At 40.7% G+C, this 20,103-nt stretch overlaps 1 protein-coding gene across 1 annotated transcript in view; it reads right to left on the minus strand.

The window, feature by feature from the left end:
• HDAC10 (histone deacetylase 10) overlaps positions 1 to 6,416 on the minus strand; it is a 680,378-nt gene extending 673,962 nt beyond the window's left edge. The window contains exon 1 of the mRNA XM_044088799.1: positions 6,219 to 6,416. The gene's annotated coding sequence lies outside the window, so the exon portion shown is untranslated. The remainder of the gene's footprint in view (positions 1 to 6,218) is intronic.
• Positions 6,417 to 20,103: the final 13,687 nt, after the last annotated feature.

A 20,103-nucleotide genomic window follows, 5' to 3' on the forward strand; every position in this document is an offset into this window, starting at 1 on the left:
TACTGTCTTAACACTGGTATTAACTCATAATAACCAAAGAAAAACAATGACATGGCCAACAGCCTTAATTTGTTGAAGTAAGCCTCAGGTGGCTGTATACCCACACAAATAAAAACAATAAATAAAAGCACAGTTTGGATGAACTAAAAAGAAACTATTGAGCCACTAAAGTCAAAGTTCTGAGGAACACCTCGCTGAAAGATCCTGGTACAATTTTGTTTTTGCTTTCTTCTTAAATATGAATATGCTATCCTTATCAATTGTTAAATTATTGAATAATCCTAGCTTAATTTTGTTTTGCTCTTTTCTTAAACTTGTATATGTAATCCTTATCAATTGTTGAATTAATAACTTGTGATGTCAAGGGAGCTTTTCTCCCGGGCTTCCACTGAAAAAGGACTTGTGTGCAGTCAGACTTTCCCAGTTACCAAATGTAAAATAAAATAAAGCTGCTGAAAAAGGACTTGTGTCCAGTCGGACTTTCCCAGTTACCAAATGTAAAATAAAAAGAAAGTGCTTTTGTCTACCAACTTTTTCAGGAGATGTATTCAGATCAAAGTTAATGCCACAGTAGCAGTTTTTTTAACTGTCTTTTTACTTGAACAACAGTAAGCTCAAATCACAATCCAGGTGTTTCGCTGCAAATGTAGAATGTGGAACACTTACTGAGTTTATTACTGTTAACGGGTTCTTTATTACTTTTAGCCTTCAGTAAATTCAATGAGACATGAAAGAAGTTTAAAGAAAGACATTTGTTGTTCAGAACAGAATGGCAGCAAACTGAGATTTACACATAAAGAGGAAATTATATGAAATCTAAATCATCTCTAACACATGGCAGAAGTAAGTACATGAAACAAGGCACTAAACAGTTTGATACTTTTTGAAATATTCTTCCCAACCATCATTCATATTTTTAACTAACAGCAGAACAGTAAAATTGTCATTTCATACTAGCTAGAACTTGTCACACTTTGAAATGGTCTCATGTCTGAAATGTTTCCGATGACTTTATTCAGCAGTAATTTTCCTTTATACAAACAACACTGCATTCACTGTTAAACGTATACAAGGACAATCTACAGTGGCATATCATTTATGTTTCTGTTTCTTCTAGGCAGTGTTCCCCAATATTCTTTTGTTTTACAACAAAGCAAAACTATGAGATTCATCTAAACTTGCAACAAACAGCTGTTGTGCCCACATCTCAGATAATACAAACATGTCTTCTAGTACAACTACATAGGTTCATAAGTGTTTACAAGGCTAATGACCACAAGGGACTTTTTAAGCCTAGCCATGTATCCCAAATGTCTGACAAGTTCGGATACCCTTGATAAGTGTAAGCAGGGGCTTGGGAAATGAAACATTTAAAAGCAAGGACCTGGGAGATGAATCATTTACATGTTGCCTATGTCCATTAGAGGGATTCACTTCACAATCTCGAAATACTGAAATATTGAATTTCAGTATCACAAAACTATGAAGTCGCATACCCTAAACACCAAACATACGCAAACCCAACACCCAAAATCGTGAATCTACAAAATCCCGGAAAACACACATCACACACTACAAAACACATACATACATGAACGTACATACCTCCCAACACTTCCCTACAAAAAACATAACACACACGCACCCTTAGTATATGCAGAGGGGCTTGCCCCCTGCACCCCCCTACTTATATATACTAACTCTGAGGTCGCACAACACTCCATAACACACACAACCCAGCACTGCACATTCCACACACACCCCCTCGCACAAACACACATCACATACACACAAACACCAGCACTGCCAACACATTCACACTGCACACCTACCCTAAACCCACACCTCAAACATCCCAACACACTCAAACACGCACAAACCCTCGCCAGAACCCTAAAACGTACACTTACCTAATGCACTGTCCGTACCACAGGTTCGACATTCTCCATTTCCAGGTTTGTGGTTTCTGTCTGTTCGACTTTACAGGCTTGAAATTCTAAAATGCGATATTTTAGCATTTCAAGCATGCAAAGTGAACCCCATTAGAAACACAGGTGCCAAAACCAGGGATGAATTTCCTGTTCCCCATCCAATTGTCCAGGTTGCACTTGAATTGGGTTAGGGAGGAACTCTGCTTCACATGGATGGGGAGCCTGTTTTAGAGATGGGGTAATCTCTGGGATACATACCTGTCTCTCCAGCAGGTCCAATTTATATCACAGGCAAGGTTTAAGTCTTTAGAATGGATAATTTTGGTGATATTTGTTTTGCGGTTATGCAAAAGGTCCATCAGAGTGGCATCTGACAATGCCCTGCATGTCAGACATAGAGCTCTCCTCAAAAGCCTGTAGGAGGCAGAATACAGGGAAAGAGCTTTAAGGCAGTCTGTATAGGACATTTTACTTAAGCCCTGTATTCTTTTAGTCAGGAACCTCTGTGGACGTTCCAACTGTTGGATATGCCTGGTTAGGTACATACACAAAGGGGGCACTATACTCAATGATAGGTCTGATGAATGCTGAATACAGTGGGATAATGACTTCCTTGGACTTATAAACAAAGGTATGGCATCTAAGTTGCTCAAAATAGAATGATTTATTCAGTACTGTATACACATGATGGTCAAAGGCTAGATTACTATCTGTGTGTGTCCCTAAGTCTCTGACTTCTGCGTCAACTCTAAGGGGTGTGTTGTCAATATGATAGCTACCTGGGGTGGATGACTTCCCGAAGGATACTATTATGCAATTCTTGGCATTTAGTTTTAGTACATGGCTCTGACACCAGTTGTATGTCTGTGTCAGCCTCTCCTGGAGGACATTTCTGTCAGTGTGGGATTCAATGACAACTTCTAATTTGTAAACATCTGCAAATTTAGTCAGCCAGAGACCACTGACGTTGACCTTGACTTCAGATAATTAAATACAAAAAAGGAGCAGTCCAAGGACTGATCCCTGAGGGACCTCACTTGTCACTGGCCTCTTTGCAGAGATGGACTTGCCAATTCTAACTTCCTGGGTTCTGTCTGTGAGCCAGCTGGCTGCCTTGGCCAGGTCAAGGTAGGCATTGTGAACGATTTTGCCCTCCTCTATTCCTTTGGTTACATTCTCAAAGAAGTCCACCAGGTTGAGTAAGCATGATCTGCCCTCAACGAAACCAAACTGGGTTGGGTCCAGTGTCTGGAGGTTTACTGTATCACTAATGATCATTTTCATAGGTTCATAGGTTCATACTAGGCTATCTGCCCAAGGGCATTTATAAGCCTAGCCCAGAGTTTTGTGGCTTTCGCCACCCCTTTAGTTTGGAGGATACTATGCCCACTATTTTGCTGTGCCTCTGTCAAGCAGTGACACTGAGATAATCCCTGGGGTATATCTGCGATCTCCCATCCATTGGTCAAGATTTCTCTTGAACAAAGCCAGCGAGGTGCTCTGCCTCACATGTACTGGGATTTTGTTCCACAGCATAGGGAGTCTCTGGGTGATGAATCTGTCCCTCCAGCACGTCCTATGATAATTCTTTCCACAGCTTTACATATAGAACCAGTGAGACTTATGGTATGTAGTTTCCAGGGTCTGTAGATGGCCCACCTTTGTGCAGATGTTGCCTCTCCATTTCTGAGGCACGGAGCCTGTTTGGAGGCTAAAGTTAAATAGTATTTCCAGACGGTCTGCTAGGTCATGTTTCATGCTATTTAGAAGACATCCTGGGATACTGTCTAAGCCCAAGATGCAGTGTTCTTGGCCTTAGAGAGAGCATTAAGGACCTGTTCCTTGGTGATAGTGGGGGAGGGTATATTTGATGGTATTTCCTGAGGGAAGATTAAGGAGGAGAGAGAGAGAGGGGTAAAGTTGGAGCTGAATTTATTGGCCAGTAGGCTTGCTATATCTTCTGGCTCAGTATAGGTGGCTCCATTTACAATGAGCTCTGCACACAACTGTGTATTGCCTTTAAGGTTGCAGACATAGCTAAAGAATGCACTGTGGCTGTTCTTGGCCTGGGACGCCAAATTCACCTCAAATTTGGCTTTGGTAGACTTTATTTGCCCTCTGAGTTGTTTGTTTAGTTTGATGAGAGTGCTTTTATTCTGCTGGGTGCTGCACCTCTTAATTTTTGCCATGACTTTCTTCCTTCTGTTATACAGTCTATTGATTATGTGATTCCACCAGAGTGGCTTGTTTTTTGAGTTAAGTCTGTGCTTCTTCGTGGTGGGTACAGCTGCCTCTATGCAGCTATTAACATGCTTGTATAGGGTTTCTATGAATAGTTCTGCATAGGCAGCAGTGTTCTTAGGGTTTATGGGGGGGGGCTTGAAATTTTGCCAGGTTCTCACTTAATAGCAGGAGGTTAGCCTTAGAGTAAGTAGTTCCTGAATATTTCAGGTTTAGCTAGGGGTCCAGGTTTTATTTTTACTTCAAAGGAGACCATTTTGTGGTCTGACCTTACCAGGAAGGGCATTACAGTAGGAGATGTGTAGCACTCTCCCATATTAGTGAGGACCAGATCCAGTATGGCTGCACCCCTGGTTGGTGTACTGACTATCTGGTTCAGGGAGTTTGTGTTTACAAAATCCAGGGATCTCTGTGCCTCTACGTTTTGTGTCGGATAGGATTCCCAGTTAATAGGGGGGTAATTAAAGTCACCCATGAATATGGTATTGGGTTGGATGGTTAGTGTTTCTAATAAGTTTAAATACATGGTTTGGGTTTCCTGGGTCATAGAGGGGGACAGATACGTTTTCAAGGAAGTGATATTAGAGTTTGTCTATGGTGATTTGGACATGGAGCAGCTCAGGTACACTGTCCTGTTTGACCAGCCTTGAGGTATATTTATATTTGATGTAAATAAATGCACCTCAACCTTTAGTCCCTGTCTGTGTAGTAGCTGGTCTAAATGTGTGGAAGGCATTATAACCTTGCACTGTTGGTGTGCTCTCCGGCTTTAAACCATGTCTCAATGACTGCACAGACATCAGCATTCTCTAGGGTGAAGTGAGCTTCTAGGGAGTGGAGTTTTTTGTTTAGACTTATAGCATAAAGCAGGAATACCTTTAAATTATCTTGGTTTTGATTTGCTATGTCGGAAGTATTTTCAGTTTGGCATTACCTAAAAAAGGCACTATGGGGCTTACCTAGAACTAATTGAAATACAGAAATTCATTTTGACAGTTGTTCTGACACTTACAGGCACCGTTTCCTCTAACTACTATCAGCTTTACTTAGGAATCACAGTGGACATTAAAAGTTGATTTATAGTTATAAAAAGTTATTTATTTGATTTATACTGGTTTACCACAGCAGTGCACTGCACTGATCAATATTGATAACAAACAGAAATAAATAGTGCATATGCATTCCATTAAACAAGCACAGTGCGATGTACAATCAAGTATATTGTGCTGCATTACTTTCTAATGTGGGTCAATCTTTAGTGACTCGAGAGAGAAGAGAATTAATTGATGAATTCATGAACATCAGTTAACTCACTTCCTCCAATGGAGCTCTGAAGCATTGCACTGTAACTTCCAATAGATGGAGCATAAGCTTTTAGACGGATTCAAATTATGCCCCCCACATTTCAAACAAATGTTATCTCTGAAACCATAGGGGTTATGAAAGACGTATAAATGGCAAACTCTTCAGCACAAATTGCATTTATAATGGTGGTATTCTTTAAGGTCTAGGTCTTAAACAGGATTTTACAAGTCACAGTACAGCCAGTAACTATAAAGTTTGTAATATTTTATAAACAACTTAATATCTCAGCAACCACTCAAGGTACAAACATACTGTCAACAGCATTTCGTTCATCCATCTGAGAACTTCCACGTGAATCTAAGCAGTTCTGTCTGTGCTAGTTGGCTGCTGAGATATTTAGAAAAAACATGAAATGTCATGACACCATTAAAAATGTTACATGAACAACAATTTATATATATTTACCTGCACTATCAATACAGTTGCGTTTGCCATTGTGTAACCATTAAAATTAATCATTTTAGTATGTAGTATAATTTTAAAATTATTAATCCAAATATGGGCAAGAAACATTTGATGCCTAGAGGCATCAGTAGGATGCAACTGCAGAAACACCTAGAGGTGTCACATGGCTGTAATGAGTTAAAATGGAACTGTGAGTAACATGGGACTTGACTTCTTGAGCAACACTCATAGGTTCATAGGTTCCGTTCATAAGTTTTGTAATGACTCCCCTCTTACCTATAAAAGTGCCCGTTTTCTTCTGCCTTGAAAGAGTGCAGTTTTATTTTTCTTTACTGGAAGCTATGACGTCTCCAACCTTCTCCGTCAGGGGTGATTTGAAGTTTTTTTTTTTTTCCTATTTAAATAAGAATTCTTAAATCCTGCAAACCCCTTGCCAATCAGGAGGCTGCATTTGGATGACTGCGGGGACCTCCCCGCACTTCCGTAAGGGGCGTTCCCTCCGAACGGCCCTCCCCCTCTACGAAAGTGCTTACGATGGTTACCAGGAAAACTGCTCCGCCCACCTCGCACTCAGTTCTGCGCAGCTTTGGGCGTGGAGTGGGCGTGACGTACATGATTGGCAGTACACTTGGAGATTACCGACTTCCCTGCATAATACTGCTACTTATCTTTTAGCATCACACGACTAGAGTCCAACGACGAAATATGCTCTCCGAGCAACAGCAGTGAAGAGAAGGGGTTCCAAACGTAAAAACAAATGGCCCTGGGCAGGACTAGGGAGCTGTGACATCACTGGATGGGCGGTTATATGCAAGCATTGCAAAGGATATGGTAGGTGAACTGCGGGGACGGTTTACTCGTGACGTAATTATTTCTGAGACTGAAGCGTTTTCCAAGAGCGTAATGATTGATGTTTAAAACGGAAGCTACCTCAGTACGGTTAGGCATTGTACATGCTCGGTAAACAGTCAGATGGATAACTTTTATATGTTTAGATGATCGCTGCTTGACAAATCTCTGTCAAACAGGGAGAAAACAGCCTCAAGTGTTGAGCATTTTGAAACAGAAACCCGTTGTTCTCCTGAGGTAAGGTATGACTGTAGGAAATAATCAGAGGTTATAGAATGGATGGAAGAAAAGTTGGTTCGGTTTTGTTCCGCTAATCTCGCATTAGACTAATTGAATAGATTGATTAGTCACAGGCCTTTTATGTGATTTATTGAAGTGTTTTACAGTTCGGAAGTGATTGCCATTGTGGCAGTACCATGCACGAAGATGAATGCATTGAGTTAGGAACTGGTCTCTCCAGAAAGTCTTATTTGTTGGTTTAGATCGTGAAGGCTGCCAGCCCAGCTAGCTAGAATTTTGTAAATAATACTATGTCATTTGTAAATATTAATATGATCCACAGACTTGTTTTACAAATCTAATAGAACTATATGCTATGATTAAACTATATGCTATGTGCTGAGCTTCAAAAATATAACCTCAGTGCACTCTCCTGGAGAAGAGCAGAAAAATGTATATGGACTATATTCCTGCACAAATGTATGTTTTCATAGCAGAAGTTGGGACATACAGAGTTAACTTGCAAACTCTGAGAAAATAAAGAAGTTTACGAGTGTGTTTACCAGTACTAGAAGACAGAATGTCTGCAGCTGGAAATTCTTTTTTTATTGTTTGAGACAGCAATAATTACTAGGTTTAAAATGTTAAATTGTTAATTGTTTTACAACGTCCAGTTTCAGGCAAGCTTCTAAGATAAGTATTTTTCATAGAGACATGTTAAATTCTGTTGGTATCTGTTTGGCCTGGGAACTAGATGCAGATGTCAAATAGTGATGTAATCTGAGATGACCCAGCAGTAACATGTATTATTAATGTAAGAACTCTCTCTCCTGAGAAAGTCGGTGCATTTTGTTCTTGACCTGTAAACATCTCTTCAGTACTTCTCGGCTGTATTTGTCTTGCTCTGTAAGTAAGTTATTTAGAACGTAGTTTCTCTTGGAGATGGATGGGAATTTAGCAAGAGTGGTCTAGATGTTTTCTGTATTTATCTGAGACTGTTCTGCATTGTTGTTTTACAATATTTCCTGTGATTGTGAACTAATAGTCACTGTGTTGAGTTAATGAGTATTGTCTTGTGCTTTTATTATTAAATATATTTAAACCTTTTAATTGTATAGAGACATTTAAGCTCATAGAGCATTTGCATATGTATTTGGTGACACTGTATAGGCCACTCCTAAATAAGCTTAGCCTTTGACACACTTACCATTTGAATAATAGTAACATTGTACAGTAGAATTGGGCACCCTTTGGTAAGGGCCTTTATAGTAGCTGATAAGGGTGGTTGGTGGCAGGTGGTACTACCATGTAGTGTGGGCAGAAGGGGGCATAGCTAAAGAACCTGTGTCGGCCTTTTCTGTGTGTTTGTATATAAATCAGATCTCAGTGTGTGTGTGTGTGTGTGTGTGTGTGTGTGTGAGCTACTTGGGTAGGGACACAAAACACTGGTTAGACAGAGAGGGTGCTGGAGGTTTTGGCTTGACCATTCGACTGAGATGTTAACCCTATAGCTGTGCCACTGGGGAGGCTTATTGGGATCTGTAGAGAGACTGTGAAACCAGCCCCAGACTGACTGTGATCTCTGTGTGCTCTTAATGGAAACTGTACTTTACTGTGTGTGTACTTGTCATCCTCCCAATGTGCACTTCCCTCACTGGTGTTAGTGGTGAAATTTGAGGCTCCTTGATTACTGGAACAGGGCAGGGGCATCACACATTAATTGTTTGGCAGTGGTGTGATAGCCTCATCACATATTAATTGGCTTGTAGTGGTGAGATAGCCACATCACATATTAATTGGCTTGTAGTGGTGTGGATATTGAATTCCTGTAGCCTGTGTACAGTGGTCACTGAAGGTTCTTGTACTCTCAATCAGCCATGCAGTGAACATTCAGAGTTCATATCACGACTGTTTTATTTCTTTTGTTAGCTTAGTTAATCAGGGAAAGCAGGCAAGCATGTCAGCAGAGGAGTATGGCAAGCTGACAAGGAGCCACTTGGCTGAGATGTGCCAGGCTAAAGGAGTGGTGCATGGAAACCTGACTAAAACAGATATGATTGCAGCCTTGGTCACAGCTGCATCAGAGAATAGCAACTAAGAGGATGATCAGACTGGCCGTGGGGGTATACAACTCTCAGAACATGGACAGCTCAATCTTTCCACAGAGGACTTAAAAATCCATCTGGAGTTAGAGGCCAAGCATTTGGAAATGGAAACAGCAGAGAGACTGAGACATCTGGAAGCTGAGGAGAAGGAGAGGCAGAGGCAACATGAAAAGGAGATGCTGACTCTTCACCAGAGTCATGGAGGTAATGGGGAAGGGAGTAACTGAACCCCAGAAGCAACAGAGGTCAGTAAATTCCTTCCACGATTTACAGAGGGTGATAATTTTGATAGTTTCATTCATTTGTTTGAGAGGGTATGTGAACAGTATGATGTTGATCAAGGACTCTGGGTATGATTCCTGACTCCCTTACTCCATGGTAGAGCTGTAACTGTTCTGTCCAAACTGTCTGATAATGACTTTTTAAATTATAATGTTGTAGTAAAGAATTATTTGCTAGACATTTTTAAGCTAACACCTGAAGTTTATAGGAAAAAGTTTTGTGAGCATAGACATAAGGCAGATGAAAGTGTGTGAATATGTTGCTGAACTAAGCACTTATTTTCATAGGTGGGTGAGTGGATGTCAGGTCATCACTTTTGAAGGGCTGGCAGACCTTTTGGTGAGGGAACAAGCCCTTAGTACTTTGCCTGAGGACATGAGGATCTGGTTAGCTGATAGACAATGCCTTACTGTAGATGAGTTGGGGAAGAAGAGAGGCCTATATCTACCAAGCAGGGCATCACTGCACATGAAAGGGACACCCAGTGCTGCTCATGGGTCTAAGGGAACCCATGGTGGGCAGCCCAGACTGCCCCAACATAATCTGCCAGTAGCAGGGAAAGCCACTAATCCAGGTACACATCCAGGACTAGGGTTAAATGTTTTAAATGCAACCAGTGGGGCCATGTAGCATATAAATGTCCACGGAGGCAAGTTGGGGAACAAAAGGTGGGAGAGCCAGTAAGTGGGGATGACAAAATGCCAACAGTAGGTTGTCTCGAGACAACAAGGGTACCAAACTACCACAAGAGGTTATATCATATCTTAGTAAATGACAAAGAGACCATTGCTAAGAGAGACACAGCCTCTGACATAACCATTGTGAAGCCTACAATGGTTACAGAGGAGCACTACTTGCCTGGGCTGTCTACTCCAGTCTGAGCTTTAGGAGGGACCCCATTCCAAATACCTTTGGCTAGGGTTCACCTTGACTGGGAGGGTGGAAAAAGAAGCCAGCAAGTAGGTGTGTTTGAGGATATCCCTGCAGATGTCCTGATAGGGACTTATTTTGATAATACAGTACCATGTGTTCATGCAGTTACACGCAGTCAGGCTTGGAGACAAGCATGTGGGTCTGGTAGCCTGGAGGAGTCCCAGACAGACCGCACACTTGCAGCCAGGACTGGTGAGGTGGTTACTTCAGGGAGGGAGCTACCCTGTAGCAGTGAGACTGAAGGTGAGCCACAGCTGCTTGTGGGTACTAATGTTCCCTTGGACAGATTGACTGCAAGGGCAGAGGTGAATAGTAGTACTCAGGCTGACAGTGAGGCACCACTGTCAGAGGATACCAGACTTCCTGTGGAAGGGGAGCTGGGACGGGTTACAAAGAGAGAGTGGAGACAGGCTCAGCTCTCAGACCCTACATTACAAGGCCTGAGAGAGGTAGCTAGTGAGACACCTGATTCTCATGGGAAAGGGGAATATGTATACTGGGACAAGGGATTACTGTATAGAGTGTGGACCCGTGAAGGGGGGGGGGGCTACAGGGTGAGAGAATACAGCAGTGGGTAGTGCCTAGAGCCTACCATCTGGCACTTCTAGCCATATCCCATATTCCCTTTGCAGGTCATATGGGCATAAAACATACAAAGAAATGTATTATGCAGAACTTCTATTGACCTGGGATTTCCAGAGATGTAACAGGGTACTGCAGGACTTGTGAGCAGTGCCAAAAGATAGGCAAGGCAGGAGACAAGATGAAAGCTGCTTTGATGACTTGGCCTGTGACTGTGGAGCCATTTCAGAGGGTAGCTATAGATATTGTGGGGCCTCTGAGTACCCCAAGTTCCACAGGCAAAAAGTATATTCTAGTGCTAGTAGATTGCTACTAGAGACCCTGAGGCAGTGGCTCTGTCCTCCATTGAGTCAGACAAGGTAGCAAATGCTTTGTTAGAGATTTTCAGCAGGGTAGGTTTTTCAAAAGAAATACTAACAGAGGTGCCATTTTCATGTCAGACCTGCTGGCTTGTCTGTGGAAGCACTGTGAGGTGAAGTACCTAAAGACCACCCACAGACTAATGGTCTGGTTGAGAGGTTAAACTCTACACTCAAGACAGTGGTACAGGCATTTGCAGACCAGTTCAAGAGGAAATGGGACAAATATTTGCCCCATCTGTTGTTTAACAGAGAGGTGCTCCAAGAATCCAATGTTTTTTCACCCTTTGAGTAGTTGTATAGGCATAAGGTGAGGGGACCTCTAGATTTAATTCAAGATGAATGGGAGGGTGTGTGTGAATCTCACAAGGAGTCTGTTGTGGCATATGTCCTAAACCTCAGGGTGAGGCTCAGGGAACTCATGGGTTGGCCCAGGAGAACCTGGCAGAAGCCCAGCAGTAGAAAAAATCTGGTATGATAGGAATGCTCGAGCTAGAGAGTATGCTGTAGGGCAACAGTTAATGGTTCCCATTCCTGTCGGACACAACAAGCTGCAGGCAGCCTGGGAGGGACCCTACAAGGTGGTAAGGAAGATCAGTGATATTAACTACAGGGTAGAACTGCTAGGCAGGAGACTGGTGCAGATTGTACCATGTTGACATGATGAAACCTTACCATGATAGGGAGGCCTTTGTGCTGAGAATTTGCAGTGGATTGCAGGAGAAGTTTGAGGTAGATCTGGTGACTGATCTCCTCAGTGAGACTCGAACTGACACCTTAGTGGAAGGGGTAGCAATGTCCCAGCAGCTATCCCCTCCCCAGATTCGAGAAATCCAATCAGTGTTACAAGAGTTTGGGGATATGTTCACTGGGAAACCAGCATGCACCCACCTAGTGCAGCACCATGTGGATACAGGACCCCAAAGGTCTATTACACAGGCCCCTTATAGGGTGCCTGAGAGAGTCAAACAGACTCTGAGGGAGGAGATACAGGAAATGTTGGAACTAGGGGTAATTCAAGAGTCCAGCAGTCCCTAGGCCTCCCCAGTGGTGCTGTTACCAAAGAACTAATGGAAATTAAATAGTCACACAGAGTCCGATGCTTACCCCATGCCTAGGACAGATGAAGCCCTAGAGCAGCAGGGTGGGGCTAGGTATCTTAACACCATTGATCTTACCAATGGTTACTGGCTGGTGCCCTTGACTCCCAGTGCTAGAGAGAGGTCAGCCTTTGTGACTCCTTTTGGCTTGTATGAGTTCACAAAGATGCCCTTTGGGATGGAAAATGCCCCAGCAACTTTCAAGAGGCTGGTAGTTCATATCCTAGTAGGAGCATGAGATTTTGCCCTTGGTTACCTATATGATATTGCTATCTACAGCCATTCCTGGCAAGAGCACCTTCAGCATGTGAGGGAAGTGCTGAGTAGACTACAGAGAGCAAGGTTGACCATTAAGTTCAGTAAATGTCAGGTGGGTATGGCAGAAGTCTCCTACCTAGGACATAGAGTGGGGAGTATTAAGATCAGGCCAGAACGGGCCAAAGAAGAAGTCATTCAGGTATGACCTGCACCCGTTACAAAAAGCAGGTGAGGGCATTCTTGGGGACAGCAGGGTACTACAGAAAGTTTTTCCCAATTATAGTACCATAGCTGCTCCCCTCACAGACCTGGCAAGGAAAAACAGGCCAGATAAGGTAGTGTGGACCCCAGCATGTGAGCAGGCATTTCAGAAGCTTAAAGGAGCTTTGGGAGGGCTCTCTGTGTTAGCCAGTCCAGATTACAGTAAAGAATTTGTTGTGCAGGTGGATGCTTCGAACCATGGGTTGGGGGCTGTACTTAGCCAGATTTTTTCAGAGGGAGAAGAGCACACAGAGGTTTATCTTAGTTGTAGGCTCCAAACCAGGGAGGATTGCAATGCTATGCAGCTGTAGTAAAGGAATGTTTAGCCATTGTGTGGGCACTGCAGAAACTTCAGCCTTATCTGTATGGAAGAAAATTCACTGTAGTTACAGATCACAGTTCCCTAACATGGTTACATTGAGAAAGCCAGCAAAATGCTAAGTTGCTAAGGTGGAGCTTAGGGTTTCAAGCATATAATATGACAGTGCAGCACCACAGTGGGGTTAGCAGTGCCAACGCAGATGGGGTCTCAAGACAGGGAATGGGGTAAGGTATTCCCAGATAGGCTCAATCCTTTCAAGCAACGTTTCTCAAGGGTCACTTGGAAAAACTAGCTTGTGTTCTCGGGGGGGGATTGTGAAGGCTGCCAGCCCAGCTAGTTACAATTTTGTAAATAATCCTATGTCATTTGTAAATATTAATATGATCCACAGGCTTGCCTTATAAATGTAAGAGAACGGTGTGTTTTGATTAAACTATATGTTACCTGCTGAGCTTCAAAAATGTAACCACAGTGCACCCTGCTGGAGAAGAGCAGAACTGTATATGGGCTATTTGCCTGTGCAAATGTATATTTTCATAGCAGAAGTTGGGACATACAGAGTTAACTTGCAAACTCTGAGAAAATAAATAATTTTACAAGTGTGTTTACCAGAACTAGAAGACAGAATGTCTGTCTGCAGCTGGAAATTCTTTCTGTTGTTTGAGACAGAAATAATTACTAGGTTTAAAATGTACGACTTCCAGTTTCAGGCAAGCTTCTAAGAGATAAGTATTTTTCATAGAGACGTGTTAAATTCTGTTGGTATCTGTTTGGCCTGGGAACTAGATGCAGATGTCATATATTGATGTAATCTGAGATGACCCAACAGTAATGTGTGTTATTAATTTAAGAACTCTCTCTCAGAGAAACTCCGTGTATTTTGTTCTTTACCTGTAAACATCTCTTCAGCGCTTCTTGTCTGTATTTGCCTTGCTCTGTAAGTAAGTTATTTAGAACATAGAGATAGATAGAAATATATTTCTAGATGTTTCCTGTACTTATGTGAGACTGTTCTGCAATGTTGTTTTAAAATATTTCCTGTGATTGTGAACTCTGTCACTGTGTTGAGTTAATGAGTATCATCTTGTGCTTTTATTATTAAATATATTTAAACCTGTTAGTTGTGGTTGGTTTTGTATAGAGATGTTTAGCTCTTAGAGCAGCTGCATATGTATTTGGTGACACTGTATAGGCCACTCCTAAATAGCCTTGTGTAGTCTTGGACACACTTACCATTTGGATAATAGTAACATTGCACAGTAGAATTGGACAGCCTTTGGTAAGGGCCTTTATAGTAGCTGATAAGGGTGGTTGGTGGCAAGTGGTACTACCGTATAGTCTGCGCAGAAGGGGGCATAGCTAGAGAACCTGTGCCAGCTTTCCCCAGGATTGGCTGTGTGCTTGTATATAAATCAAATCTAAGTGTGTGTTTGTCAACTACTTGGGCAGGGACACAAATTACTGGTTAGACAGGTTTTGGCTTGACCACTCAGCTGAGATCTTAACCTTATAGCTGTGCCAGTGGGGAGTCTTATTGGGGATCTGAAAAGAGAGGGAAAAACTAACCCCAGACTGACTGTGATCCCTGTGTGCTCTTAAGGGAAATTGTACTTTACTGTGTGCATACTTGTCATCCTCTCAATGTGCATGTCCCTCGCTGGTGTTAGTGGTGAGGATTGAGGCTCCTTGATTACTGGGCCAGGGCAGGGGCGTCCTTAGATTTAGGTCCTTTAGTGTGGGCGTTTGTAGAACCACTATTTTTGTGAAGAAATAGGAGGTCAAATAGGAGTGGGTCTTTCATGGCTCGCAGCACCCTGTAGGCCACTGAGTGTAAGGAGAGTCATGCTAATCTGTCAGGGTAGTTGAAGGATTTAAGACCTTTTATTTTCTTTGGAAGAAGTCTTTGGAGTCTTTTTAGTTGCGTGATCTGCTTGGATTTGCCCATACCAAAGGGGACATTGCATTTAATGATGTGTCTGATAAGGAACAGCACATTGGTAAGATGACTTCTTTGGCTCTTGAAGATATTCCCTTGGAAATTAACTAGGCCTCTGAGAAGAATTTCATGATTGTGGTGAAAACATGATGATCGAATGAGAGTGTTATCCACATAAGTACCCAAATCTGTTATGATTGTATCTGTCTGAAGAGGAGTACCTTTTTACAGTGTATGAGGTGGGAGCAAACTTTCTGCCCAATGCTATTACGTTGAATGTTTTTCATTTAGTTTGAGACCATTTATATATACTATGTATGTGCGTATTCCAGCCGTTGTTGGAGCTGTTATGTATCAGTGGGTGAGTGAATAACGGTACCCACTTTACCATCATCTGCAAATGTGATCATCCATATTTCTGGGATATTTGCTTGGATGTCTGCAAAATAAATGCCAACAAGAGAGGCCTAGATGGGACCCTTGTGGCATACTGCTAGTTACAAATTTAATTTCAGAGAGGGGAACCAGCAAAGCTCACATCTTGGGATCTGTTGGCTAGCTGATTTGCAGTTCAGCAGACTGTGTAGGGGTTTACATTAAGCTTGTGCAATTTTTCATTCAGCGTGGGGGGGGGGGTAGTACCAAAGGCCTTGGCTAGGTTGTGATAATCGGTGTGCACATAATGACTACTGCCCACAGCCCCTGCAACATGATTTGACCTTTGCAAAACCAACCTGATTGGCGTCTGGATCAGTTAAGTTGCCTACATCTGTATAAATGAGTTCTGCTATGATATGTTCCATGGCTTTGCATATTAATGTGGTCAGTTTGATTGGTCTGTACTTTCCTAGGTCTGTAGGGGGCCACCCTTGTGTAGGGGAGTCACAGGAGCTATTCTGCAGCCACCAGGAACAAATCCTGTGGACAGGCTGAGGTTGAGTATTTGAAGTAGAGGCTTAGGCACTGCCGTGAGAATGCAGACTGGTATGTTGTCTGATCACAAGGCAGTGTTATGTATGGCCTTGAACAGTGATTCTAAGACTGGTTACAAGATTATTACGGGGCAATTACATTTTCAGAGATAGTGGGAGCAGCATTATGGGTAAAGGTAGCACTAAATCTGTTTGTTGATATATGTGGGAACAACATTATGGGTAAAGGTAGCACTAATGGGAACAGCATTATGGGTAAAGGTAGCACTAAATCTGTTTGTTGATATATGTGGGAGCAACATTATGGGTAGGAGGCATAAAGTTAGCACTAAATCTGTTTGGTAATAAATATATGATATATATTAGCTGTATCCTTGGGGTCAGAATGGTTGATATTATTACAGATAAGGGCACTGTTGCGCGTTATTCTTTAATTTTCTGACCTGTACGTTTGATTACAGGTGAGTGCTATATAATAATGTAGTGAACCAAGCCATGATTGTTTACATTCTGAAAGTGATTCTCAAAGTCCTTTTTTTCAAAGCTCAGAAGCCTCGAGGGCTCTCTATCTTTTTAGGGAGAGTTCACTCTGATGGAAGTCAAGAACATGGAGACTAGATAGTGTATTTTTCTGACTTTGGTAGACATACTGGTCATATTTCAAGCTGTAGTTGACCACGCATTATATGTGTGTGTGTGTATATACATACATATTATATATAATTTTTTTTTTTGCTTTAAAGAAAGAATACAATGGTGCAAATCAATTGTTTGTAAAAAGCAAGGTAAGTCAGAGCTTCAGTTTTCCAAAGTAACTCAGTTGACTTGAAAGAAGGAAATGTATGCGTTTTGGAACGGATCTGCTTCAGTAGATCGAACCTTTACAAGTTCAAACCACAAATGGCCAAAACCATATGTTTTAACTTGTAAAAGTTCGAACACTGAAGAAAAAAGTAAAAAAAAAACTAAACGTCTGTAGCAGGCTATGCCCCCCTGCACTCCCCACAGCCCCCTTACTTAAATATACCAACTCCGAGATCTCACTACATTGTGGAAAAGGGAAATCTTCCCATTCCGCACTGTACGGAGATCTCCATTCAGTCCGATAGAACTTTTACAAGTTCGAATATATGGTCTCGGCCATATGAGGTTCGGACTTGTAAAAGTTTGATCTACCGAAGGGGACGCGTTTGGAACACCTTCTAGTTTACACAACAGACCACAAGTAATAATGAAACCATCAAAATAGAAATTAGAACAATTTATAAACTTCATGTCTTTTTTTGAAACTTCCTTTTTGTCTAAGCTTACTTGAAAAAAATTACATTTGTTTCAATTGCCAGTTTACAGATTTGTTATGTAAGATCCACCAATTGCTCGTTGCAGATTCTGGCATTGGTGTTCATTCTCTTGGTTGCCATCACTGCTGGTGTTTATTTGTAGCTTTAAATGTTCAAATTCACCACTGTTCTGGAATACAAAATATCTCAACTCCTGTCAGTATCCTCAAAATTTCATATGCGTTTTTCCAGTATTTTGGTATTGGTTCACATAACCACCAGCAATGAAATAAGTCAGCTGGTTCATGGCCACAATGCCAGTAGGCTGAAGATTTTGTACAATGCATCAACAAAGTCTGTTTGAGGAAATGTGCATAGTATACGTTATCTTACACTGTATAGTTCTGTTTCTGATACTGTCTGTCCTTAAAGTTTATAGATAATGCCTGTTACCATTTAATTTTGCATGGAAATATATGGATTGGGTTATTGTTAACTTGCATTTTGTATAAAATATCTTTTTAAAATATTCATAAAGTCTGTATTCGAATTATTACTTTTTCCATGTAATATTATTTGTTTCATTTTTTTAATCTGTAAATTTAATTCAGATTTAATACGACTTTGTGAGTTCTATATTGACCAGGTCCAATTGGTCAGCTCGGGCAGTAGCCATCTCATTAAAAAAAAAAGAGATGATATGGTTCTCTGAAGGTAAGTTGATGTAATGAATCGGTGATAATATTTTGGGAATTATGGGTTTAAAGTATTTTATTAATATAAAATGAGAAGGTTCTGTAACTAATAATGTGAACAAGGGGCATTTAGTACTCACTGTTGTAGCTAAAATTAACTACTACAAAGGGAAATTAGTTTTATATTGAGTATTTATTAGATTTGTTGTTGCATTACCTATGCCATACCTTTTCAAGTCAGGTAAAAGAAGGGATTCCTCCCGTCCTTAAAAAAATCTGTTTTCCTCTTATGATATCCATTGTTGTTTCAGGGAGACTAAAACATTTTGTAAGGCTAAAATCCCAACAAAGATGGCATTTTATTTGTAATTTTGTTTAAGTAATTCATAATCATCTGCAAATAAGTAGAATGTGTTCTGAAAGAAATGTTCTAAGTAAGCTTTGATAGTTATTCCCAAAAATGTGATTAACAGTTGGAATTTTATGAGACTTGGAATTCTGATTCATACAATTTATAATATTCTTTTTTATTTCTCAGAATTAATTGTTTAACCAACAAAATACTTGGCTCGTTCAAAGGTTTCTGTATTTAAAGTTGTGTTTTGATTAAATTTATCCCATTAAGTTATCAGCAAAAGCAGATGATATTAATATTGCCTGTTGAAGCAGCAACATAGAGAGCAGCTGATAAATTTGATACAAGTTTCTGTCGGAATTTACATCTTTCATGACAGTATTCAAGGATGTAGATATTAATAATATTTTAACACTTACCATAAAAATGCCTGTTAAGTTAATCAAAGGCCTTGGATGCATCCAATTTAATTTAGTTTAATGAAACCTTATTTTGCTCTGCATAAGAAATAATGGATTGAATTAATAGGTTACATTTAGTAAAGCAATATCTTTCGGCTTCTCCCATTTGGGGTCGCCACAGTGGATTACCGCTTCGCAGATTGATTGGCAGTGGAGTTTTTATGGTGTCAAGTTGACAGCCCGGCGCCCAACCTTGACAGAAGGCACATACACACCTACTGCATGTCTTTAAAACTCACTCGACCGCAAGGAGGACATGCAGACTACACACAGAAGGTGCTCCAGCCGAGAACTGAACCGAAGAACCTCTTACTGTGAGGTGACAACGCTAACCGCTGCACCACCGTGACCGACACTGTTGCCTTCAGTAATTGAATTTGTGTGTTACTGTCATCAATCTTCTGTTTGAGCAGAAGCAAAAATGCATCAGATAAAGAATTTTCTCTGAATGTAGTAATGATTTTGCATGAAATACTTTTGCTAATATTTTATATCCAAATTTAATACTGAGATAGGGCTGTAATGTTGTTCAGCCTTTAAGCCATCCTTTCCTTTTTTTTCTTAATTAAAACCAGATCCACAAGTTTAATTGAATTTGGAATATTCCATCCCTGAAACATCATTCATTGCACTCATTTCAAAAGAAAAAGTACAAGTTCAGTTGAAAATTTTTGATAAAATTTGGCTATATAGCCATCAGGACCTAATACCTTTAGTTGGTTTTAAAGCAGTAATTGCTTCTTGAATGTCTTGCAGTGACAGTCTTTCACTTTTTAGCTCATTATATGACCAATTTCTATTAAAATATTTATTGATAATGATTTCAGATTTACCTGGTCATTTGTAAACTGCAGTTCTTCATTATACAATTGAAAATTGCATTTCTTCTTCTTAATCCCTGAATTTGTGATGCTAAGTCTTTCCTTATTTTGTCAAAGTTAAAATAATTCTTTTTAAAAGGATCAGCTTTCCATGTCTGCTGTAGAATATTCTGATGATAGCTATGTAGGTCCACTTTTGCTGTCCAGATTTGGAAGTATTGATCATAATAAATAGATAATAGCCAAAATGGAATTAACTTGTTCAATTTCTTGTGAATAGACTTTTTCTTTTAATGGAAAAATAATATATATATTCATAAAACTGTATAATATAGCCTTAAAAGCATTCTATTTCAAATTTATAAGACTAGCCACTCAGTCATTTTCTACCCGGTAATTAATAATTTAGGT

Source organism: Protopterus annectens, chromosome 11.part0 (assembly GCF_019279795.1).
Source record: "Protopterus annectens isolate FY-2018-M chromosome 11.part0, PAN1.0, whole genome shotgun sequence".
Classification (NCBI taxonomy): domain Eukaryota; kingdom Metazoa; phylum Chordata; order Ceratodontiformes; family Protopteridae; genus Protopterus; species Protopterus annectens.